Below are 26,854 nucleotides of genomic sequence, written 5' to 3'. Positions count from 1 at the left end.
ATATCTAGTTAGGTGTAGTGAGACCAATAACCTCACCCTGAATGCTTCCAAAACGAAGGAGCTAGTCATTGATTTTAGACGTAGCAAGGCATCCCATCTAGCCATTACCATAAATGGCTCAGAGGTGGAGATGGTGAGCAGTTTTACATTTCTTGGGGTCACTATTTCAAATGACCTGAGCTGGCACTCCAATACCAGAACCATTGTTAAAAAGTCCCAGCAACGTCTTTTCATTCTCACAAAACTGAAAGAGTTCACAAATAACAGGGTGATTCTACACAACTTTTATCGCTGTGTGATCGAGAGCGTTCTTACTTCCTCCTGTACTATATGGTTTGGTAACATCACAGACCAGGAGAAGAAATCTCTGAACAGAATTGTGCGTCTCGCACGCAAGACAATCGGGGTTAGCCTGCCAGCTCTAGAAGAGATCTATGGTGCCAGGCTGCTTTCCCGTGCCTCTGGCATTATCAACGACCTCTCTGGTCACCCAGCCGCAGGCCTCTTTGTCCCCCTCCCCTCGGGCAGACGTTACCGCTCGATCACATGCTCTACCTCTCGGTTTACTAAGAGCTTCTTCCCCAGTGCTGTGCGCAGCCTGAATAACTCCAAAGGCTAGTTTTGTATTTTATCCTATTTTGTTTCGGTGTGTTTATTAGTCAGGTTTGTGAAAGTGCTGTTTTTGTGTGTCTGTGCATCATGCACTTTGATTATATGCACTTTTACTGTAATTTGTGCCGGTATGCATTATGCACTTAACTATGATATGCACTTTTAGGGGATGTTGATATACATTTTAGCATTTGTCCTTTTATACTGTCTGTGTTTTTACATATTTTTCCTGTACTGTTTCTACTCTTCTCCTGTATTGGATTAGTCGTAGACACACAGTGTTTGCTCTGTACCTGTATTCCAATGTGGATTCGTCCATACATGGCAAATAAAATCTTTGACTTGACTTTTTTACTTTTGATATCGGATGTCACCAAAACATATTGTGGAGAATAAAGCCTTCAAAGTTTTCAATAAATTTTTTGACATTTATTCAATGTATTCACACAACTATTAACACAATACCAAACATGATAACATTGAAACCTTACCCAGGGGTGCCCATTTTTGCTTGCCTCTTTCTCTCACACATGCACACATACACCTGCACGGGCCACACCCGTGCACGCACACACACGTTATATTATAGAGCACCTGGATTAGCATGCTAACTAACCATGTTTCTCAACTGCCTAGATCGTCGCAGTGGACCAGGACGCGACGACACACACAGAGGGTCTATCAACAATCCTTAGCAAAATAAATGATCTCAAGAGCACACCCCAGAGGTGTGGCATGGTGAGTGAATGTACAAATTCGTTATGCAAACACACACACACACACACACACACACACACACACACACACACACACACACACACACACACACACGCACACACACACACACACACACACACTCCCGTCTCACACACATACATACATCTCATAAACACATACAGTACAAGGAATGTATAGTCATGTGTAAGCATATACATGCAACATATAGGTATGCGCGTACGCCGTACGAACATATGCACGTGCACACACACATATGCACATGCACGTTCATTCACGCATGTGCACTTGCATACCTATATGTATATGCTTACACGTGGCTATAGATTCCTTGTACTGTATATGTATTTATGAGACAGGTGTGTGTGTGTGTGTGTGTGTGTGTGTGTGTGTGTGTGTGTGTGTGTGTGTGTGTGTGTGTGTGTGTGTGTGTGTGCACGTGCACACTCATATACACAGATACAGTAGAGATACTGTAATGATATGACAACATTAAGTAACATCTCTAATAAAGATGACGGGTGACAAACAAATTTTTTGGCTCAAGTGAAAAAGTAAAGTGGTAAAGGTAGAACCATTTGCATGTTCTTGGTATCTAGGGACATCTATGGGTCTCAGGGAATGTATTCCCACATTGTTAATGAATACAGAAACATTAGACAATCAGAACAATTAGATGGGATTAGATTCAGACACTGATGTTAGAGTTGATTTATTTTTTCACAACGTACAGTAGGTGGTGTAGGAGTCAATGGGCCTCATTCACGAAGCAATATAAGAACAGATGTGACTTGCTCTTACATAATCAGTCACTTTGACCCGAAACCACATTTTGAGATGTATACACCAATGGAAAGAGGAGAATGTTAGCTTTCCAATGATACAAATATCATCTTTCTACTCCAAATATAAAGCGAGTTATACCCTACTAGCCTACATATCTAGTTAGGTGTAGTGAGACCAATAACCTCACCCTGAATGCTTCCAAAACGAAGGAGCTAGTCATTGATTTTAGACGTAGCAAGGCATCCCATCTAGCCATTACCATAAATGGCTCAGAGGTGGAGATGGTGAGCAGTTTTACATTTCTTGGGGTCACTATTTCAAATGACCTGAGCTGGCACTCCAATACCAGAACCATTGTTAAAAAGTCCCAGCAACGTCTTTTCTTTCTCACGAAACTGAAAGAGTTCACAAATAACAGGGTGATTCTACACAACTTTTATCGCTGTGTGATCGAGAGCGTTCTTACTTCCTCCTGTACTATATGGTTTGGTAACATCACAGACCAGGAGAAGAAATCTCTGAACAGAATTGTGCGTCTCGCACGCAAGACAATCGGGGTTAGCCTGCCAGCTCTAGAAGAGATCTATGGTGCCAGGCTGCTTTCCCGTGCCTCTGGCATTATCAACGACCTCTCTGGTCACCCAGCCGCAGGCCTCTTTGTCCCCCTCCCCTCGGGCAGACGTTACCGCTCGATCACATGCTCTACCTCTCGGTTTACTAAGAGCTTCTTCCCCAGTGCTGTGCGCAGCCTGAATAACTCCAAAGGCTAGTTTTGTATTTTATCCTATTTTGTTTCGGTGTGTTTATTAGTCAGGTTTGTGAAAGTGCTGTTTTTGTGTGTCTGTGCATCATGCACTTTGATTATATGCACTTTTACTGTAATTTGTGCCGGTATGCATTATGCACTTAACTATGATATGCACTTTTAGGGGATGTTGATATACATTTTAGCATTTGTCCTTTTATACTGTCTGTGTTTTTACATATTTTTCCTGTACTGTTTCTACTCTTCTCCTGTATTGGATTAGTTGTAGACACACAGTGTTTGCTCTGTACCTGTATTCCAATGTGGATTCGTCCATACATGGCAAATAAAATCTTTGACTTGACTTTTTTTACTTTTGGTATCGGATGTCACCAAAACATATTGTGGAGAATAAAGCCTTCAAAGTTTTCAATAATTTTTTTGACATTTATTCAATGTATTCACACAACTATTAACACAATACCAAACATGATAACATTGAAACCTTACCCAGGGGTGCCCATTTTTGCTTGCCTCTTTCTCTCACACATGCACACATACACCTGCACGGGCCACACCTGTGCACGCACACACACGCACACATTATATTATAGAGCACCTGGATTAGCATGCTAACTAACCATGTTTCTCAACTGCCTAGATCGCCGCAGTGGACCAGGACGAGACGACACACACGGAGGGTCTATCGACAATCCTTAGCAAAATAAAGGATCTCAAGAGCACACCCCAGAGGTGTGGCATGGTGAGTGAATGTACAAATTCGTTATGCAAACACACACACACACACACACACACACACACTCGCATACATACATACATACATCTCATAAACACATACAGTACAAGGAATGTATAGTCATGTGTAAGCATATACATGCAACATATAGGTATGCGCGTACGCCGTACGAACATATGCACGTGCACACACACATATGCACATGCACGTTCATTCACGCATGTGCACTTGCATACCTATATGTATATGCTTACATGTGGCTATAGATTCCTTGTACTGTATATGTATTTATGAGACAGGTGTGTGTGTGTGTGTGTGTGTGTGTGTGTGTGTGTGTGTGTGTGTGTGTGTGTGTGTGTGTGTGTGTGTGTGTGTGTGTGTGTGTGTGTGTGTGTGTGTGTGTGTGTGTGTGCGCATGTGCACACTCATATACACAGATACAGTAGAGATACTGTAATCATATGACAACATTAAGTAACATCTCTAATAAAGATGACAGGTGACAAACACATTTTTTGGCTCAAGTGAAAAAGTAAAGTGGTAAAGGTAGAACCATTTGCATGTTCTTGGTATCTAGGGACATCTATGGATCTCAGGGAATGTATTCTCACATTGTTAATGAATACAGAAACATTAGACAATCAGAACAATTAGATGGGATTAGATTCAGACACTGATGTTAGAGTTGATTTATTTTTTCACAACGTAGGTGGTGTAGGAGTCAATGGGCCTCATTCACGAAGCAATATAAGAACAGATGTGACTTGCTCTTACATAATCAGTCACTTTGACCCGAAACCACATTTTGAGATGTATACACCAATGGACAGAGGAGAATGTTAGCTTTCCAATGATACAAATATCATCTTTCTACTCCAAATATAAAGCGAGTTATACCCTACTAGCCTACATATCTAGTTAGGTGGAGTGAGACCAATAACCTCACCCTGAATGCTTCCAAAACGAAGGAGCTAGTCATCGATTTTAGACGCAGCAAGGTATCCCATCTACCCATTACCATAAATGGCTCAGAGGTGGAGATGGTGAGCAGTTTTACATTTCTTGGGGTCACTATTTCAAATGACCTGAGCTGGCACTCCAATACCAGAACCATTGTTAAAAAGTCCCAGCAACGTCTTTTCTTTCTCAGGAAACTGAAAGAGTTCACAAATAACAGGGTGATTCTACACAACTTCTATCGCTGTGTGATCGAGAGCGTTCTTACTTCCTCCTGTACTATATGGTTTGGTAACATCACAGACCAGGAGAAGAAATCTCTGAACAGAATTGTGCGTCTCGCACACATTATTAATATTTTTTTTTATTAGAAATGTTTTCCTCTGTAAAAAAATGCCAGTGAATTCTTTTTTTTTTTTCAAAAATGGCCAAAATTGACAGCTCTGAGCTCTGGCCTGCAGTAATCGCTGCTGTGAAACCTGTTGCAGAATTCTGCACAGGTTGACCCGGGATTAAATAAATAATAAATAATAGCCAATCAAAATAGGCTATTAACGTCATCTAAGCACGGTCCGTGCATTTAAACTCTTGCCATTGAATGGGGGATTGAATGATTGACAGCCTTGAAATACAATCAGAGAATGTTGCCATCTCTGCTGCTCTGCAGCTACACAGAGGTTGAATGATTGACAGCCTTGAGATCCAATCAGAGAATGTTGCCATCTCTGCTGCTCTGCAGCTACACGGGGGGGCTGCGTCTCCCCTCGCGGGATTGATTGATTGATTGAAAAAAATGTTGTCTTCAAAAATGGCCAAAATTGACAGCTCTGAGCTCAGGCCTGCAGTAATGGCTGCAGTGAAACCTGTTGCAGAATTCTGCACAGGTTGACCCGGGATTAAATAAATAATAAATAATAGCCAATCAAAATAGGCTATTAACGTCATCTAAGCACGGTCCGTGCATTTAAACTCTTGCCATTGAATGGGGGATTGAATGATTGACAGCCTTGAAATCCAATCAGAGAATGTTGCCATCTCTGCTGCTCTGCAGCTACACGGAGGTTGAATGATTGACAGCCTTGAGATCCAATCAGAGAATCTCTGCTGCTCTGCAGCTACACGGACTTCTTTATTACAATTTTTTATCTCCCGTCCTCCCCAATTTTTAAACTCACCAGCCACTACTGACACACACATTGGGGGATGTTTTATAAATATAATATAATAATTTGTGCTTTACCAAAAAATGTGGTCAGCAGCCTCCACTGGGTTGGAGTGTTATACTTCAAGAAAATGTTCTTTATGTTTGAATACCTATCCAGTATCTGAAGCTCATGCTCTGACCTTAGGTAGTCCATCACCTCCTTTTCTGCCACGTAGGTCTCCTCCTCTGGCTCGGCCTCAAAGGAGAAATATATTTTGATATTGTTATTTAGGGATGTGCGAGACTAGTTGACTAGTCTATAAACCAGACCTGGGCATTGTACGGCCCGCGGGCCGCATCCGGCCCGCGGGATGATTCTGACCGGCCCGCGAAAGATTACATGATAATAAAAAAAAATAAAAAAAAACCTTTTTTTTTAATTTTTTCTTTTCTTTTTTTTTACTTTTTTCTTTTCATGTCAACGTTCACACGCACAATATACGCTTAGGAGACATGCTCAGAAGATGTTGGTTCTCTTTGGATCCACCTACATATGTGAACAGACATTCTCAGTCATGACATTTACCAAGTCCAGGTACAGATCCTCTCTCACTGATGAACATCTGGCAGCTGTGCTTCGCATCTCCACCTCAGACATGCAACCTGACTTTGATGGACTTGTTAAAGCTCAACAGAGACTGGATTTCTCACACTGAATGAAACAAAAAAGAACTGAAGAACACTAAAATGTGGAAATATAACAAGTGAAATGGGACACTTGATATATTTTTTTCTTAAATGTTTAATATAGGCATGTAAAGTAAAAAAGGCTACAAAACGGGGACACTTTTCTTTACACAGTTCAGTGACATGTCTTGTTTATTTTTGCTATAAGATGATGTGATGTCTTTAGAAAGCTAAGAAAATCCTTGTTTCAATAGAAACAATAGAAACTCGTTATTAATGTTTCACATTTAGTTTATCATTTTGGAAATAAATTCTATTTGAATAAATGATATTTTTGAAAGCTAACCTCACCTTTTAATTGCCAAATAATAACATACACTCTTACCAGGGGTCAAAACAATGCCATTTACTGCTTTTTATATAGAAATAAAATGTATATTATGCATAATTGAGTTTGGAATTTTGGCCCGGCCCCCCAACATATTTTCAGTTGCTCATTCGGCCCCCCGGGAAAAATAATTGCCCACCCCTGCTATAAACGGTACTGCTCCTCCTATGCTATTATTATTATTTATTATTGTGTGCTACTGACAACCTACATACTGCAGTATGGTGTTCCATGTTCATGAATAGTGCAATGCAAAAGATGTTTAACTCAAAGGTGGAACATACCTGCACTATGGCATCTGGAAGGTCTGCAGTCGTCTTGGAGAGGGTGTCCTTCAGAGCGAGGGTCTTCTGCATCAGCACTTCAAGTGTGGGTAGTAAAGTTCCATAAGGACAGTCACCTTGTAAAATGTCCAGTGCTACAGTCAGAGGCTTCATGGTGGTGCAGTACTCATGCAGGAACTGGTATTCTGTATCTTTGAAGCAGGTGACTCCCACCTTGGTGCACAGAGTATTCAGCTCTTTCATGGGGATTTCTACGATTCTCTTTATGGCATCGTAAAAAGAATTCCACCCAGTGGATGTAGGTACAAGGAGCTTCCTTTTATTTACTTCCTCCACTGTCTCTGAAGCAATGGTACCCCTACTTGCTTTGGTCCACAGGGCTGTGCATTTAGCCGTGCTGCTTCTATACACAGCTTTGCTCTCTGCTTTGGATAACAAGTATTTCTCCACCTCATTTGTAGAAATGATGTTGATGGTATGAGAAGCACACCTGTAGTGCGGGGGGAGAGTCACCTCCTGGTCATCACTTTCATTCTCTGCTGAGAGGATTCCAGCCACGTCTAAAAAAGTGCCATCATCAGTGGGAATTGATAGGTTTAGTTCATTGATCTAGTAATATTTGATGTCAATATCTTATCTGAGCACCCATTGTCTCCCCACGATGCAGGCTGTAGGACCGTGGCTCTGTGTCTCCTTCCACACACACACACAGGGGTGTAGCTCCAGATTCTGGGCCCCATGAAAGAATGTATTTGTAGGCCCCCAGTGAATGCGAGCGCGTGTAGGCGCGCGAGCGAAAATTTTTGTGGCCATTTTTTTATTGATGAAAACGCATAATATGGTTTTTACCTATACATTCGGATCAGCAGTTCAGCACCTGCACTGTTGGTGGGTGAGCCTAGTAAAGGATGTCGCATTGCGTTCATCTTCAATGAATGGACCAATGCAATAGTCTACCAAAGCCCCCCCTCTCTCTCTATATATCTCACTCACACACACACACACACACACACACACACACACACACACACACACACACACACACACACACACACACACACACACACACACACACACACACACACACACACACACACACACTTCAGAAACAAGCATAGTATCAATGAGAGCATCAATAATACACCTGAGTGATGTCTAGTAAAAACATTTTTTTGGGGGGGGGGGGGGGGCAGTGCTGGGCCCTTGGAATCATCCTAAGCTACCCCCCCCCCCCCCCCCCCCCCCCCCCCAGCTACGCCCCTGGTTGGTGGTAATCATTTGCGGTACGGCATGTTATTTAAGCACTGGGACATCAACATTGAACATCAAATGCCCACCTCCCAATCCCCACAATAAATACATACAGGACAGTCGCATATAACGAGTGTCAGTTAGTGACGCCTGCTGAAGGTGTTTGACCAGCTTTAATACAAACCAGCAGGCCTTCCAGTACATCCAGAAATACACTCGCATCAGTCGTGTGGTTTTCTGATATATTCAGATTTCAAGAGGTTTATTTGTCACATACATACACAGGACGTATAGTGAAATGAAGGTGGCCATGCCATATACAAATAATAATAGAATAGACATGATAAAAAGTACTAAGATACAATACAATGCTAAGCTTACGAATGAAAAGGTAATGGTTCCTATATACACTACTATACAATATCCTCTACAATATACAGTTATACTATGTATACTAAACTATCCTAGCTATACTAACTATACTATACAAAAACATAGTTGTGTATTTCCTTTTTTTTTAAGCATTAATTCTTTTTGGATTACAGAAAATTATCACTAAAGTGCTATCTGTTGCAGCTGCACTGTTTTCCATGAAAATACCATATTTGGATAAGATACATTTCTCAAAATCTGAAAATCATTATTTAATAAAACACAGAAAAGGATCACCAAGTTACTCTGGATAGAAAACACCTTTACAGACAACATTGAGACAAAGCTTCCTGACACATCTCCATCCAAACTCTTGGAAGAACTCATTGAAATCTCATCTGATACCACCTGGAGAGCTAGTTTCAGAGTGTGGTGCTGAGTACCAAGTATTTCATGATGCAGCAGTTAAGGTGTTGATACCATTCAGCACCACATATCTGTGTGAAGCTGGCTTTTCATCCATGACAGCTCTGAAAACAAAATATAGGGCCAAGTTGAGCCTCGAGGATGACATGCGTGTTGCCTTGTCAAAGATCTCCCCACGTATTGACCGTATTATTAGCCAGCAGCAGCAGACCTTGCATTGAGCTCGAAATTTCCACTGAGTGAACGAGTGCTTATTTTCTGTATTTACTTTATTTTATTTTTTGAGAAATGGTAACTTGGTGATCCTTTTCTGTATTTAAAAGAAAATACATGATTTTCTGTTTGAGAAATGGTCACACTTATCCAAATATGCTATCTTTATGGAAAGGTGTGCAGCTGCAACAGATAGCACTTTAGTGATAATTTTCTGTAATTTTATTTAAAGAAATATGCTCTTTGATTTACTACTACAAGCAGTGTAATGTTAAGCCATTTAGATCTGAAACACCTGTTAATAATTCATTATATAGGCATATACACACAAATGTGTTTCCCGGTTTCTTAAATAAACATTATTTTGAAAGCAAGCACTTTTGTCATCATTGTAGCAAAAAAGACAGGACCGGAAAAGTCTTTATCGTATGTATGGGTGCCCTGGAATATTTTATTGAACACAGGGGTGCCTTGGCAGCAGAAAGGTTGAGAACCCCTGCTATAGATGACATTTTATGTAGAGAAATCTTTAAAAAAATATATATATTTAAAAAGAATATATATATTATTATATATATATATACTGAGCTTTCCGAAAGCTGTGGAATAAAACCATGGAGCTCGTAGGAGAGAGCGGGGGTTTAAAATGAATGAATGTTGAGCCTTGGTGTAAGTGGTTGTATATGGCTGTGGGGGTGCTGGTGACATCCAATATATTGTTTAATATAATATACTGGAAAAGTTACTATAGCTTGGTCGCGGAAGTGCCGATTGTCTCGGGATTGGTCTCTCCGTATTCAGGAGACTCGGGCCTATAAAAAAGGTATATTCGATCATGTCTCCTGCACCCCCACAGCTGTAGCTACAACCACGTATGTCAAGGCTTTCATCAACATTCATTAATTTTATCCCCCCGCATGCGGCTGAAAATACCTGAAGTGTTGCGGTGGTCTATTGCTCCCCCCCCAATTTTTTTTTATTGATTAACACTTTGGGTGCCGGCCAAAAATCCGGAAAATGACTGTGGGTTGCCAGGATTCCTGGACGATTCTAGCATATCTCATGATCTTAGCGGAGCTATTTCTATATTTTATATTATAACTATGGGGAAATGGTTGGGCTCATTTGAACACGACAAGTTGATGTACACAATGCAAAAAACCGTTTGTTTCTGCATGTCTTCGTTCGTTCACAATTACAAGTTAAAAAACGTCAACAAAAGATAAAAGTGGAGGTAAATTATTTAGAACAGAAGTTACAGGCACTTTTATGAAAGGTGTGCCGGCGGGGTGATAATAGGTACTGAACGTGTTATAAAGCAATTTAGACTGGGATGGATGGATGGATGGTTTGATTGATTGATTGTTTGACAGATTGTTTTATTGGTTTGATTGATAGAATGTTTTATTGTTTTGTTGATAGTTTGATTCATAGATTGATTTGTTTGATTGATTGATTACTTTGTTGGTCATTTGATTGATAGAATGTTTGATTGTTTTGTTGATAGTTTGATTCATAGATTGATTTGTTTGATTGATTGATTACTTTGTTGGTCATTTGATTGATAGAATGTTTGATTGTTTTGTTGATAGTTTGCTTGATAGAATGTTTGATTGTTTTGTTGATAGTTTGATTCATAGATTGATTTGTTTGATTGATTGATTACTTTGTTGGTCATTTGATTGATAGAATGTTTGATTGTTTTGTTGATAGTTTGATTCATAGATTGATTTGTTTGATTGATTGATTACTTTGTTGGTCATTTGATTGATAGAATGTTTGATTGTTTTGTTGATAGTTTGCTTGATAGAATGTTTGATTGTTTTGTTGATAGTTTGATTCATAGATTGATTTGTTTGATTGATTGATTACTTTGTTGGTCATTTGATTGATAGAATGTTTGATTGTTTTGTTGATAGTTTGATTCATAGATTGATTTGTTTGATTGATTGATTACTTTGTTGGTCATTTGATTGATAGAATGTTTGATTGTTTTGTTGGTAATTTGCTTGATAGAATGTTTGATTGTTTTGTTGATAGTTTGATTCATAGATTGATTGGTTTGATTGATTGATTACTTTGTTGGTCATTTGATTGATAGAATGTTTGATTGTTTTGTTGATAGTTTGATTCATAGATTGATTTGTTTGATTGATTGATTACTTTGTTGGTCATTTGATTGATAGAATGTTTGATTGTTTTGTTGGTAATTTGCTTGATAGAATGTTTGATTGTTTTGTTGATAGTTTGATTCATAGATTGATTGGTTTGATTGATTGATTACTTTGTTGGTCATTTGATTGATAGAATGTTTGATTGTTTTGTTGATAGTTTGATTCATAGATTGATTTGTTTGATTGATTGATTACTTTGTTGGTCATTTGATTGATAGAATGTTTGATTGTTTTGTTGATAGTTTGATTCATAGATTGATTTGTTTGATTGATTAATTACTTTGTTGGTCATTTGATTGATAGAATGTTTGATTGTTTTGTTGGTAATTTGCTTGATAGAATGTTTGATTGTTTTGTTGATAGTTTGATTCATAGATTGATTTGTTTGATTGATTGATTACTTTGTTGGTCATTTGATTGATAGAATGTTTGATTGTTTTGTTGATAGTTTGATTCATAGATTGATTTGTTTGATTGATTGATTACTTTGTTGGTCATTTGATTGATATGCCTGGCGCTAATGAACAAGTAAGTTATAACTACTGGTGTAGGTCCAGACAACATTATTATAAAATACAGAATACTTTACAATGCAGAAAACTTGAAACTTTGATGCCATGAAAATTTTTATTGTAAAATATGTTCAATAAACTGGGTGACAAGTCATCAGTACCAACCATTGTTGCTGTGCATTATATGCTGGTAACATTCACAGTATAGGATTATGGTAATTTACCAAGACAATACCTTATAAAAAGTGAACACTGTGATGATAACCAACCATTGTTTCAGTGCATTTAGGAGTTTGTTGGTAACATTCACAGTATAGGATTATGGTAATTTACCAAGACAATACCTTATAAAAAGTGAACACTGTGATGATAACCAACCATTGTTTCAGTGCATTTAGGAGTTTGTTGGTAACATTCACAGTATAGGATTATGGTAATTTACCAAGACAATACCTTATAAAAAGTGAACACTGTGATGATAACCAACCATTGTTTCAGTGCATTTAGGAGTTTGTTGGTAACATTCACAGTATAGGATTATGGTAATTTACCAAGACAATACCTTATAAAAAGTGAACACTGGAGGATAATCAACCATTGTTTCAGTGCATTTAGGAGTTTGTTGGTAACATTCACAGTATAGGATTATGGTAATTTACCAAAACAATACCTTATAAAAAGTGAACACTGGAGGATAATCAACCATTGTTTCAGTGCATTTAGGAGTTTGTTGGTAACATTCACAGTATAGGATTATGGTAATTTACCAATACAATACCTTATAAAAAGTGAACACTGGAGGATAATCAACCATTGTTTCAGTGCATTTAGGAGTTTGTTGGTAACATTCACAGTATAGGATTATGGTAATTTACCAAGACAATACCTTATAAAAAGTGAACACTGTGATGATAACCAACCATTGTTTCAGTGCATTTAGGAGTTTGTTGGTAACATTCACAGTATAGGATTATGGTAATTTACCAAGACAATACCTTATAAAAAGTGAACACTGGAGGATAATCAACCATTGTTTCAGTGCATTTAGGAGTTTGTTGGTAACATTCACAGTATAGGATTATGGTAATTTACCAAGACAATACCTTATAAAAAGTGAACACTGTGATGATAACCAACCATTGTTTCAGTGCATTTAGGAGTTTGTTGGTAACATTCACAGTATAGGATTATGGTAATTTACCAAGACAATACCTTATAAAAAGTGAACACTGGAGGATAATCAACCATTGTTTCAGTGCATTTAGGAGTTTGTTGGTAACATTCACAGTATAGGATTATGGTAATTTACCAAGACAATACCTTATAAAAAGTGAACACTGGAGGATAATCAACCATTGTTTCAGTGCATTTAGGAGTTTGTTGGTAACATTCACAGTATAGGATTATGGTAATTTACCAATACAATACCTTATAAAAAGTGAACACTGGAGGATAATCAACCATTGTTTCAGTGCATTTAGGAGTTTGTTGGTAACATTCACAGTATAGGATTATGGTAATTTACCAAGACAATACCTTATAAAAAGTGAACACTGGCTGATGATAACCAACCATTGTGTCAGTGCATTTAGGAGTTTGTTGGTAACATTCACAGTATAGGATTATGGTAATTTACCAAGACAATACCTTATAAAAAGTGAACACTGGAGGATAACCAACCATTGTTTCAGTGCATTTAGAAGTTTGCTGGTAACATTCACGTCACATGAACTACAGGGCATATCTTACTTGGTCTCTCGCATCGATGACTGCATTGTCCATTGATAAATGGATGAAGCGCCAGATGATCTGTGGACCAAAAAATATCCAATACATGCTTCCAAAGTATATAAATAATAGGCCAATGGACTGCATTAGAAAAGTGTGGTATGTTACCTACAGTATATACTTTTATAAACTGGGTGACTGTCAGCAACCATTGGTTCTGTGCAAACGGTAAAAATGAGGGGGGAAAAAGATAAATAAAAAAAAAACTATATACACACACAATGCAAATTATGAATGGAGTCGATACAGCTAGATCGCTAACATAACGTCTCATCTGCAAGTGGTCCAAACATGCCTATGCAATATCGACAACCGTGGCCCAAATACATGTGTTCAACGCATTTGTCTTGTACAGAAAACAGTGCAACTACCCATACACTATACTATACTATACTATACTACAATATACTATACTATACTATACTACACTATACTATACTACACTCAGCTAGCTATACTATGTACCGGTACACATGGTTCTGTCTGTATCACACAATGATGGATTATTTAGAAGTAATCTGTACTTCTGTGTGCCGGATTATTTAGAAGTAGTCTGTACTTCTGTATGACAACCAGTGTTGTGCTAGTTACTGAAAAATAGTAACTCAGTTACTTTACTAGTTACTTCATTTCAAAGTAACTTCGTTACTGTACTAGTTACTTACACCCAAAAGTAATGAGTTACTGTGAAAAGTAACTATTTAGTTATTTAAAAAAAAAAATATATATATATATATACTCAAAATCGGTTGATCAACTTGACAGTTTCCATTCACATCACCGAACTCTGCTAAGCAATGTGGTCTAGAGCGTTTCATTATATATTCCCTCCCCGCTGTATGTATATTTCTCTCCCACCCACCCACCCCCTCCTAATGTACAGTCCCCTCCCCATCATATGTATATACTCTGTCAGGATCTAGGGGTAACAGTACTGTATATTTGAATACCGCTTATGTCACAAATGTATCAGTACTAAATACCTATATGTCCCTATGCCATAAATGTCATGTATGTTGTGTATGTCATAAATGTCTATATGAATTGAAAATGGGGGACCCTGATGGAAACAAGACAAACGTCTTTCTCAGGTCTGCATCCCCTTAACAATTGTATGTATTGAGCCGTACTGTATTGTACCCATTCTGCAATCTGTTAAATAAAGTTTTCATTCATTCATTCATTCATCCATTCATTAATTCATTCATAACCATCTTGCAGCGTTGTTTAAGATATCAATCAAAGCATTGCAACGTTAGAATAGTTAGGATATCAATTGTGCATGAAAGGACTATATTTATATTGTTTGATTAGTATTATGAGATTCCCTGGCAGATTTCGTACAGTCAAAATCCGTTGATCTTGAGTTTCAGTGAACACATTGCACTCACCGTCACCAGTCTGCGGTGGTCGAGATGTAACGTTAGTCCAGTTGACTCCAGCAGCCCTTCAAACATGTTCTTTATCTCGTTTCCATGTTGTATATTAATTATCTCTCCAAGTAGTTGCTAAATGGTTTGTTAGTTCGTTATTATTACTGCGTTCTTATTATGTAGATTCATAGCGAGCGTCCTCTTGTTGTTTACTGTAGAGAGCGTCTATTTCTTTCAGAACGTCAGTGGCCAATCAGATACAATACTTTGTAACGCGTTAGTCCCAACACTGATGACAACTAATAAAGAAACTATTTAGAGAAATCCCTCTTTGTGTGGTACAGAGCGAAGCATTTGTCACGATGCAGGGGGACTTTGCACGATGTGCAAAAATATCTGGTCTCACTCCTGATGCCACGCCTACTGCAGACACGACATTTCCTACACGGTAGCTTTTTCTTCGGGGTGGCTTTGTATGCAACCATTACATGCTTCACAAAGCCACCCACTAATCTGCTCTGCGGGTCCCCCAGTGGGGCCCTAGGGTCGACACGCCCCACCTGCTCAGCCCCTGCCTCCTCCTCATCCCCACCCCCTGCCTCCTCCCCTGCCTCCGCCTCCGCCTCCATCTCCGCTGTCACCCCAGGAATCTTCTTCTCCTTACCGTCTGTGTAGGTCCGCGCCACAGCCCTGGTGAACCGGAAGAGGTTAGAGTAATGCCCTTGTGGGTGCTTTTTTTTGTACAAGACAAAAGCGTTGAACATACATATTTGGATCAGATACATCACAAACTTTTTGGTCCACTTTCCAGTCTTACGTGTAACCGGATAGTACGATATATTCTGATCCAGCTGATCGACGCCGTTCATGAATTTATTGTACTCCATGATTGATGATGGCTTGAGCATCTCCACCCTCAGCGCTTTGCCCTTCTTCTGCTTCTGCCACACCATCGCCTTTTCCATGGTGTCCTCGTGGAAGCTGCTGATGGTCTTCACGATTCTTTTATCGCGCCATGCCACGATCATGACCTCCTTGTTGTTGACCGCAATGCGCTCCCCCACACCGATGTCACGTTTGGTCATGTTCTTGATGATGGCTGGCTCGCCCCGGTGCTTCCTGAGGGTACCACAGACGTCGGTCCTCAACTGTCGGAGCCTGGCGGACATACGTACCGAGTTGTAGAAGTTGTCCATAAAGAGCGTATAGCCGGCCCCAGACAGACATCCAAGCAGACCGACGACCGTGTCCCCCAGGAGCGAGCCTTCCCGACAATATGGCTTAAATGAAAAGCAATATCCTGTGCGAGATTCGCACAGGAAGTAAGACTTGATACCATAGCGGGTGGGCTTGTTTGGGTTGTAGACCCGGAAGGTCAGGCGGCCTCGCCATGCCATCACCCCCTCGTCAATGGCGAGCTCGCGTTCAGGCTGGTACAGCTCCTTGCACCTCGCGTTTACATGGTCGACTACAGGGCGTACTTTGCACAATTTGTCTCTAACCTCCAGGGAAGTATTGTCCGCAAAGTGGAGGAATCGCCAGATCAATTGAAACCTGTTGCGTGGCATGGTCTCAGAGTAGTATGGTGTGCACATCATGTCGTCAGTGGTCCACATCTGGTCCACGCGAGGCTTCCGCAGGACACTGCTAAGGAAATTGAGTCAGAGGAACTTCTTCAGCTCCTTCAATGTGAGGGGCTTCCAAAGCAGTGCCCTGCTACTGGTTAGCGTGGGGTCCAGCCGGGCAATGGACTGCTCAGCGTAGAGGTTGGACTGGGCAACAATAGAGTTCAGAAAAGCATCTGTCAGGAACAGATCCATCCATTTCGCAGGCCGGTAAGATCTGAGTGCCATGGCGTCCTGGAGCAACCCCGGTTGGGCTGTGAAGGGGATCCTTTGAGGCACCCAGCCCTCACGAGACCAGGCATTCTCCTCTTCCTGGCGGATCGCAGCCCTGCTCTTCGCTCCTCCACGTCGCACGCCACGACCTGTCAATTATACAAATATACTATAACACCCCTACTGTAGACATTCATATGCCACGTAGTTACAAACTGTGTGAGTGAATGAGTGAGTGTGTGTGGGGTTCAGATGTCAGAGCTGGACATGGTGTGGGGGTCAGAGGTCAGAGCTGGAAGTGGTGTGCAGAGTGAGGCCAACTTACCTCTCTTAGATGTGCGTTTCCGCCCTGCAACGGGTTCCGGCATGTCCAGACTAGCATCCAGTTCTAGAATCACATGATGTAATACATTACACTAGGGCAACGTATTGTCATTGTATTTACCACCATCACCACCAGACCAGGCCCTGCAGCAGCCAGTCACCACCAGGCCCAGGCCCTGCAGCAGCCAGTCACCACCAGGCCCAGGCCCTGCAGCAGCCAGTCACCACCAGGCCCAGGCTCTAGCAGCAGCCAGTCACCACCAGGCCCAGGCTCTAGCAGCAGCCAGTCACCACCATGTACAATTACCTGCAGGAGTAGAATGTGATCCCATGTCGTTGCCAGTCCTCAGCGTCACTATCGGCAGGGTCTGCGCCAGAATCTGAATTGGATTAAATTCATTCAGTAAGTAAGTCTCACAAAACACAATAGTAATACATTTACACATACATAAATGTAGTTAGTACATACCCAAGCATGTTGGTGTATTGGCCCCGGATTCGGTTTCGGAGCCTGTGTGAACACAAAATAAATCAGCGGCCATTGTACATCAAAGCATGTACATGTGTGTGTGTTGTAATCAATGGAATTTTACATATGATACACAACCATGCATTTAAATATAGGCCTCACCATGTGCCCATGCCATTGTGTATGTGTGTGCTGTAATCAATGGAATTTGCATATAGAGGCCTCACCATGTACTGTGAAGTTCAAAGGTGTTGGAGAGGATTCATGCCTTTTGATCTTGTGTGTGTGTGTGTGTACACACACTGCACACACACACACATACACACACATCAAAGGGCATGGACACATGGTGAGGCCTGCATCTACACACACACACACATCCATGTAACTAAATGTAGACTGTTAAGGATATTCTCAACCTGTGCCTTAACTGCACTTTCAATACCAGTACCCAATAACAACAAGACACAATGTAATAACAGCTTATACTGTCTGCAGAACAGGAGCGTGTCTCTCGGTCAGAGCACACTGAAAACTTCCTGTTTCACAACCAGCTTTATTGAGCGGGGAAAGGACATGGAACAAAGAGGACATCACATGTTCATCAGGAAACATACAATTAATCATCTGAGACATGGCGCCCCCCATTGACCCTCTCGGCACATAGACATGTCTTCACATTAGAATGGAAAGTGCTTATTACAGCGGTTTCTGTTTAAGGAACTGGTTTACATAACTGGCCCCAGAGAGGTCCAGTGGGACTTCCTGCTTTAGCTCAGAGGAAGAAAGCAGAAGCGTGTGTCTGTCAACATTGAGACACACATTCTGACATTTAGAGACCTTATCAAACAGTACCTCAAAACTTAATGTATTCAGACATTTGTTGATAATAACAGATAGATCTAGTAATAACTCTAACATTTCCCTACTCTTATCACTAAATGGATGATAACATTTTAGTTTTTCCATTGGTAACCTACACCATAATTGTGGCAATACTGTAATTGCCGACCATTCTAAAAACATCTGTCATCATGTTTTTATCAGAGGGGGAATGCATGCAGTGGTGATTCCCTGAGCTCATTTATTGACCAGACAGTTAGTTAGAGCCGACAGCTACATTTCAAGCAACAGTTAATTAGAGCTGTCTGTCTGGGAGGCCCAAACTTTCATTGACCTTCCGTTAGCGAAATACATGTCTGTCACCAAAAGAGGAACTCCACTTTCTACCACGGTACGTGCATTTAACAGGAGACATGTTAGTATAGAGACATGATGAATTACAATCATAGATACATATAGAATCAGGCATAATGACTATAGTCATTCATCTGTCATTCATTTGCAGATAATTATCATCTTTCATCAACAGTGCCTGCTTTTCTTCAAGAATGTCATTTTTTATAGCACAGTTTCATCTACATTATACTCTGGTGGCTCGTCTGGATCAGCGTAGCCAAACAGTGGCATGAAGATATGCACTATCAATGATATGAACAATAACGCACATATAACCATTATTGTGAAACCAGTTATCACGATCAGCACCTGCTCCATTTTCTATATTTGTATAGGATTAGTTGTTTTCTTCACCAGGGTTGAGACGATCAGTTCCTAGCGAACTAACCCCCTTTGTAACTGGACTTCCTCCTATACGTCGAGATTTTGGCAGGAATTCAAGCTTGTATATTGTTATTGCGTGGATCCTTTCTTCTCTTTCCACTGAGGTAGGTGTGGTTTTAACAGCACGTGATGTGGTCAGGTGGTGTTGCCCAGTTGACTTCTTCGGAACACCTTTCACCAGCACCTGGTCATCTGGTTTCTGACCTGTGGGGGAGATAAGAACTCAGGCAGATCATTTGTTTCTTTGATCGTCTTGTTTTTCAAGCATTCTTTTCAAGTATTATTTGTGCGCTTTCACCAACCCAACACTTTTGGGGGCAATAAACACAGTGGTTTCAGTTTTTGTATTTATTACCAAGTGTGCGGAAGCACTGCTATTCACATGCACTGTTACGTCATGCTTTTAGAACATGCATCAATTATTATAAAGCAGTATCTTAGCTTCCCTTCCTTGTGAGTTATCTTTACACCAGATTTACACCAAAAGGATTATACAAAAATAATTTTTTTGTTATAGTTTTGGTACTTGGGAGCATAGCTAGAACATCATCACACATCATTTGTGATTCCATATGCTTTCAATGCTTTCATCAATCATCATAACAGCATTTGTGATTACATATGCACAACATCATTTGTGATTATATATGTTTTTCAATGCTTTCATCAATCATCATTATCCCTCCTGTTGAACCTATGGTTCCGCCCATGGTTCAATATATTGGGGGGACAGGGCCCGCTCGGCTGAGGGGCCTTTGTCCGAATACGCTGGCGATGTGGGGGGCGGGGTCACTAAGTGCCGCTGGGGCTGCCGCGGGGGCGTGCCACGCGCGTCACGTGCCTGTCGCGGCCAATCAGGCCTACCCCGGAAATGGAAACGGTTGCGGAACTGATACAGGCGGTCCGCCTACCCTGCTTTTTGATATATGGTGCGTGAATGTACACATTCGTTATGCAAACACACACACACATACACACACACACACACACACACACCAGTGGCGGCTCGCCACTAGGGGCGCTCGGGCGCCGCCCCCCCTGGTTAACCCTGGTTAAAAGAGAGATGAACAAGAAATATTTTTTTTTGTTTTTTGTTTTATAGCCCTATAAATAATATAAACATGTTTAAAATGAATAATATTTACTCATTTTAAGTATGTTTGTGTTTCCAATGCACAATATAACGTTAATAATATCAAATATAAATAATCGTTTTCCTGAACAAGTGACTCGCGTTCCGTTACCGTAGCCTCATTTCTCCTAGCCTTATTTCTCTCGTCTCGGGCTAGACGCAATAGCGCTCTGAGTGCGCGTGCACGCCGTGCACTGTTTCATCGCTGTATCCGTCGCAGCCAATCAGTGCGTAACGCGCTGTGCGTTGAAATATGATGTATTATGATGGAAGCCGGGCGCGATTTGAAGCGGTCTAAGCCAGCAGCCTTAGCAGCGTCTATAATTTCCGTAGCCGCATTTCGCAGAGACGCTCTCTGATTGGCCGACGTCAGTTTTTTTTTCGTAGCCGCATTTCGCGGAGACGCTCTCTGATTGGCCGAATCCAGTTTCTGTTGTAGCTGTTGTGTAACTTGTGTTGTTGTGATGCAGCTATTTGTCTTAGAGCGTGACGGCAAGTTCTTTCGACGGTTAAGCTTAGGCACTCTTTCAAAGTTGGTTAAGGTTAGAGTTTGTCTTAGAGCATGGCGATAGAACGCCAGGTAGTTTGCAGTCTGTTCGACGCGGAAATGGGCAAAGAAATCATCACAGTACTTGTGTTGTGTGGTGCTAACACTTGGCTAACAAGAAGCTATAATATGGCGGATGCAGTCTGGACAGTGGTCTGGATATACATCAACAGTCTGGGACTGTGGGACAGTGGATTATACACTTTATCAAGCCCTCCTGCCCTGGACGTTTAAACTAAACAGTTTCAAGTTTCAAGTTTCAAGTTTCAAGTTTCTTTAATAGTTGTCATACAGAAGTACAGAATACTTTCATACAAAATGCTTCTTACTGTTACGCTCCAGAGACTGTGCTAGACAAGATAGTATCAAATAACATAGTATAGCATGTAATTTAGAAGAAGAAAATGAGGTCACAGTGTTCGGTATAGACATATGTACAGTGAGTCTCTCTCTCTGCTCTCTCAACACAGCGATGCTGTGTTCCTGTGTCTCCGAGAAATGTGGCTACGGAAAGTATTGACGGTGCTTGCTGAGATGATAATAGCGCTTCAAAACGCGCTGCTGTGTTGTGAACTATAACATTAATTTCGCTGCTGCTGATGCATAATGTATGAATGAATGAATGGTGAGTTGTTTAAAATGACAACATATACATGTGTTAATTATTTTATTGGATTGATCCGAGAGACAGATAGAGAGATTGCTCCAGACAACGTGATAGACTACTGACATTGGCTACCGGAACGCACACTCTATTGCTAATCAATAATACTGATCGGCGTTCCCCGCCGCCCCCATTTCATCCATAGATGCTCTGTAATAGTCCGGATGCTACGCAGTTTGTTTTATTTCATTCGTATATATACAGCAGAAATGGCGTTTGATATAACGGCGCTAACGTTTAGCCTTTTTTGCAGCCTCCTGCAGAAAAGCCTAGGCGAAAAGCCCGATATACCTTATATTCACGACGCTATAAAAGAGAGACTCCGTCTTGACACAGTGAACATCGATCGGTGCAAATAACTCGAAAAAACAACATGATTTGGACGTATATACTATTATACAACCTAGAAATGGATCGGGCATTTCTCCATCCCATAATAGAAAAAATTCTGTTCCATGCTCATCTGCCAGCGGCGCGAGGAAGCCACGGTGAGTTGCAGCGTTATATTCTAACGTGTTCCATATAAACTGCTATGATGAACATATGACCCACACTGGATGAATCATCTAACGCTGCCCACGGAATTATAAACGACCCCCCGCCCATCCGGTCATCATCAGATGATACGTAGTAACTTCTAGAACTACGTGCAGTTGAAATTTTTTATCTGGCACAGATCGCTATCAAACTGTATTTCATCATGCATAATGCATTTAGGGCTCAAACACATACAGTACAAGGAATGTATAGCCACGTGTAAGCGTATACATGCAACATATAGGTATGTGTAACAATCCCATACTCAGCCCTCTGTTGGGCTGTGATGGGAGAAGAAACTTTGTAGTCCTACCTCCCTCCAGTCTCATGGCACCCTCTAGTGGGTATTATCAGATGGTCCATCAGATGGTGCAGGCGGCCATCTTGCCTGTTCTGATAAATGTAAATAATGTAATCAATTGTTTGTTTAATGTGATTTCATTATGTGTGTTGTCGTTGTTGACGTTCCCTTCCCTGGTGTGATGTTTCCTGTCAAAGGTCACGGACAGCGTGACCAAAGAATGATGACCTCTCGGACACCACAGGGGCATCGCCAGCAGACGTCCTCTCGTCCTACAGATATTCCTGTGGAACCACACTCCTCCCCCCCCCCCCCCTTCTAGATTCTGGTCCGGGCAACAGAATACTCAACGAAGAGACGAAGAGCCAAGATGGAGAAGACCTTACAACCCTGTGATGCCTTACTCTAGAAAACCTGAAAAATAAACATATATCTGTTTAAATATAAGTATGTATTATAAGCTTGATAAACAGAACGAGTATGCCTCTGATCTAAGCAAAGTCAGTGATTTAACACTATGGCGACCGGAGCCCCGCTGTGATTTAGGCCTCAGAGGACAGAGGATTGTAAACAAAGCGATGTACTTTCTAAGAGCTTTATATATAATTTATAGTATTGCTATCTGTCCATTCTCATTGTCACTTGAGTGCATAAACCGTGCCTTCATAATGGCTTAAAGAAAATAAAAATCCATCGGTTGGTTGTCATTTTATAGCGTCGTGAATATAAGGTATATCGGGCTTTTCGCCTAGGCTTTTCTGCAGGAGGCTGCAAAAAAGGCTATACGTTAGCGCCGTTATATCAAACGCCATTTCTGATGTATATATACGAATGAAATAAAACAAACTTCGTAGCATCCGGACTATTACAGAGCATCTATGGATGAAATGGGGGCGGCGGGGAACGCCGATCAGTATTATTGATTAGCAATAGAGTGTGCGTTCCGGTAGCCAATGTCAGTAGTCTATCACGTTATAAAACAATGTCCAATCCAGCTGTAATTTGGGGTAATATTATCCTACCGTCAGGCCATGTGATCGCCGGCAGCATTTCCTCATCAGTCATCGGATTCTGGTAGATCGATATGCACATTGGCTAATCATAAATCCCATTATTCCACGCTGTAAAATACGTTCGGCAAGCTGATAAAAGATGGAGGGTCTTCGTTTGGAATCAAGGCTCTATGATCCGCCCACAGGACTGTAAAAGCTATTTCTTTTAAATCCCCTAAATGATACTGCAGTGGAGCGATGGCGCCCCTAAGCGGATCTGGCCGGTACTGCATGTTTCGAAAATCAAATATGTGGAAAGATCCTGCAAGTCGATCGGGGACCTAATAAGCGTTATAAATATGGAATAAAACAATAACAACTCGTCACGAGTATACTCGTGGCTCTGGACCACAACGCATGGAATCGAAACACGTTTCTACTCGTGAACGGATGCCATAGTGTTAATGAAGGATGTCTTTTTGTATTCTCCCTCTTACTTGTGTAAAATGGTATAACTATATAACTATAAACCATATAACTGTAACTTGTATAACTATACTATATTTTATGGAATATACACTAAAGAGTGGAGAGAAAAACCTTTTGTTACTGCGGAGTGCTGTTGGAATGTGTGATTCCAGTGTGCTTTCCTCCCTCTGTACGACCTTGAGGCTTCAGTAAGAGATGCACTCTTCTTATTGGTCACCACGTTTAACCCTTCGGAAACTGCACTGTGGTTTAGGCTGGTAAAGCTATGCCTCCTAAAATGTGAATCGGAAATACAGAAATACCGGCTACAGGCTTTCCGGTTTCCGGGCACTCCCTGATCTGTTTATAGTCCCCAGCGAAACAAACAACAAGCAGGTCTGTCAGCCTGTCGAGGGAGGCGATAACGAGGTTGTTTCTGGGGGGAATACATTTTCATGAGCACCGTGTCGTGATTTCAGGGGCGGGACTTCCTACCTGATTCCCACTTTCGGCCGTAGTGCTTTACCAGGCTTTATCTCTCGAGATAAAGCTGGGAACGAGGTTAACTGTGGTTAGAAACAGCATGACGGAGCATTACGATGTTTTTAACGTTTGATGTGTAAATGATTAAAAGGCATTGCTAGTACAGGAGACAATGACCTTATAAACGGTGACTTTGTAAACCATTGTGTCTAGTGAGGTTTTTATAGTATAAGAGTACTTATACTCCCTTTAGCTTTGTCACTGTGTTTAAGAAAAATACTTATGGTATGAATACTTCTACTCAAGGGGTAGCCATGTAATTCCAGCCATGCATGCTGATTGGTGCTGTACTATCAAAAGGGGTGTGTAATTTTATGACGAAATCAGTAATATAAAAACACCCTGCAAAGCGAGGAGAAGACACTCTTTTTTTCCCCCTTGCTGCCTTTTTTTGCTTTAGAGATCCTGTGACTATATCTATAATAATTGTGCATTCTTTTGTAACTCTTGTATTTTCTAATTAAAACTTTTAAAACTGGATCTTTTCTTCGTGTTACTCCTCATAAATACTGGTAAACTACACTAGGATTCTATTTTTTTAGCATCTATTCTCAAAGCCAAGCGGTGTATGAAGCTTGAGAGAGACCGGGTTCCGAAGGAATGTCTCCCTCAGATGACATTCTATTTTTTTAGCGTCTATTTTCAAAGCCAAGCGGTGTATGAAGCTTGAAAATAATACCGGTGGAAGAAGGAATGCCTCCCTAAGATGGCATTCTAATTATTTTTTACATGTTAGATTTACAAAACTGCACTTGACGTTCAGCTCATCTTTCGAGAGGAATAATATATAGTATTATTGTCATTCGGGAAGAAACATGACGTAGAATATTACATTCAGTATATAGATGTTAGGTATACTGTGTAAAGATGTCTGTTTTTGCTCGAAGCTAGAGCAAAAAGGACAACATTTGTAATCTATTTCACTCACAAGCAAGGGGGTTCTCCTGACAGCAACTATTTTGTAATGGTAACACTATTGCTACACTCCCCAGTGACTATGGATTTTCCTAGGAAATGATTATCTGATGATTATCACTATTTGCTTGCTAAATAAAATTAAGACTGCAACTCTCATCAAGCTTAGCGACCTTGACGCGGGGGGACAGAGCGAGCATCAGTATCTCTGTATTCGACAGGCTTATCAGATTTGTGGGGGCCTGGAAGTTTCAGCCTGCAGGACGCTGTAGTGCTGGAACGGTCAGATCACCGGTTTATGGGTCTGTCAAACTGATCAAGAGATCCTGGGGCTTACATCATGGCGTCCCTGAGTTGGGCTTTATACTAATTTAATAGGTATTAACAGCGAGAGAGAATATGAGAATATGAACTGGAATAGCTGCTGTCAGGAACCTCTGGAGTAAAATTAATTACAGATTTGAGTTAAATATCACCCTACGGAAGGATCAGTCTCTCACACTCGAGTAGAAAGCTCTATTCGTGACTCACCCTACGGAAGGATCAGTCTCTCACACTCGAATACAAAGCTCTATTCGTGACTCACCCTACAGAAGGATCAGTCTCTCACACTCGAGTAGAAAGCTCTATTCGTGACTCACCCTACGGAAGGATCAGTCTCTCACACTCGAGTAGAAAGCTCTATTCGTGACTCACCCTACGGAAGGATCAGTCTCTCACACTCGAGTAGAAAGCTCTATTCGTGAATATCACCCTATGGAAGGATCAGTCTCTCACACTCGAGTAGAAAGCTCTATTCGTGACTCACCCTACGGAAGGATCAGTCTCTCACACTCGAGTAGAAAGCTCTATTCGTGACTCACCCTACGGAAGGATCAGTCTCTCACACTCGAGTAGAAAGCTCTATTCGTGAATATCACCCTATGGAAGGATCAGTCTCTCACACTCGAGTAGAAAGCTCTATTCGTGACTCACCCTACGGAAGGATCAGTCTCTCACACTCGAGTAGAAAGCTCTATTCGGGAATATCACCCTACGGAAGGATCAGTCTCTCACACTCGAGTAGAAAGCTCTATTCGTGACTCACCCTACGGAAGGATCAGTCTCTCACACTCGAGTAGAAAGCTCTATTCGTGAATATCACCCTACGGAAGGATCAGTCTCTCACACTCGAGTAGAAAGCTCTATTCGTGACTCACCCTACGGAAGGATCAGTCTCTCACACTCGAGTAGAAAGCTCTATTTGTGACTCACCCTACGGAAGGATCAGTCTCTCACACTCGAGTGGAAAGCTCTA

At 41.0% G+C, this 26,854-nt stretch overlaps 1 long non-coding RNA gene across 1 annotated transcript; it reads left to right on the top strand.

Annotated features, from left to right (window-relative positions):
• The first annotated feature begins 1,247 nt into the window (after positions 1–1,247).
• On the top strand, positions 1,248–25,042 carry LOC311233815. The gene is made up of 3 exons (XR_014620038.1): positions 1,248–1,350; positions 3,540–3,641; positions 22,837–25,042. It is a non-coding gene; the product is annotated as an uncharacterized lncRNA (long non-coding RNA).
• Positions 25,043–26,854: the final 1,812 nt, after the last annotated feature.

Source organism: Notolepis coatsorum, assembly GCF_963971535.1.
Source record: "Notolepis coatsorum genome assembly, chromosome: 8".
Taxonomy (NCBI): Eukaryota; Metazoa; Chordata; class Actinopteri; order Aulopiformes; family Paralepididae; genus Notolepis; species Notolepis coatsorum.
The sequence above is the reverse complement of the archived record's forward strand: the minus strand, read 5'-3'. Positions and strand labels throughout refer to the sequence as shown.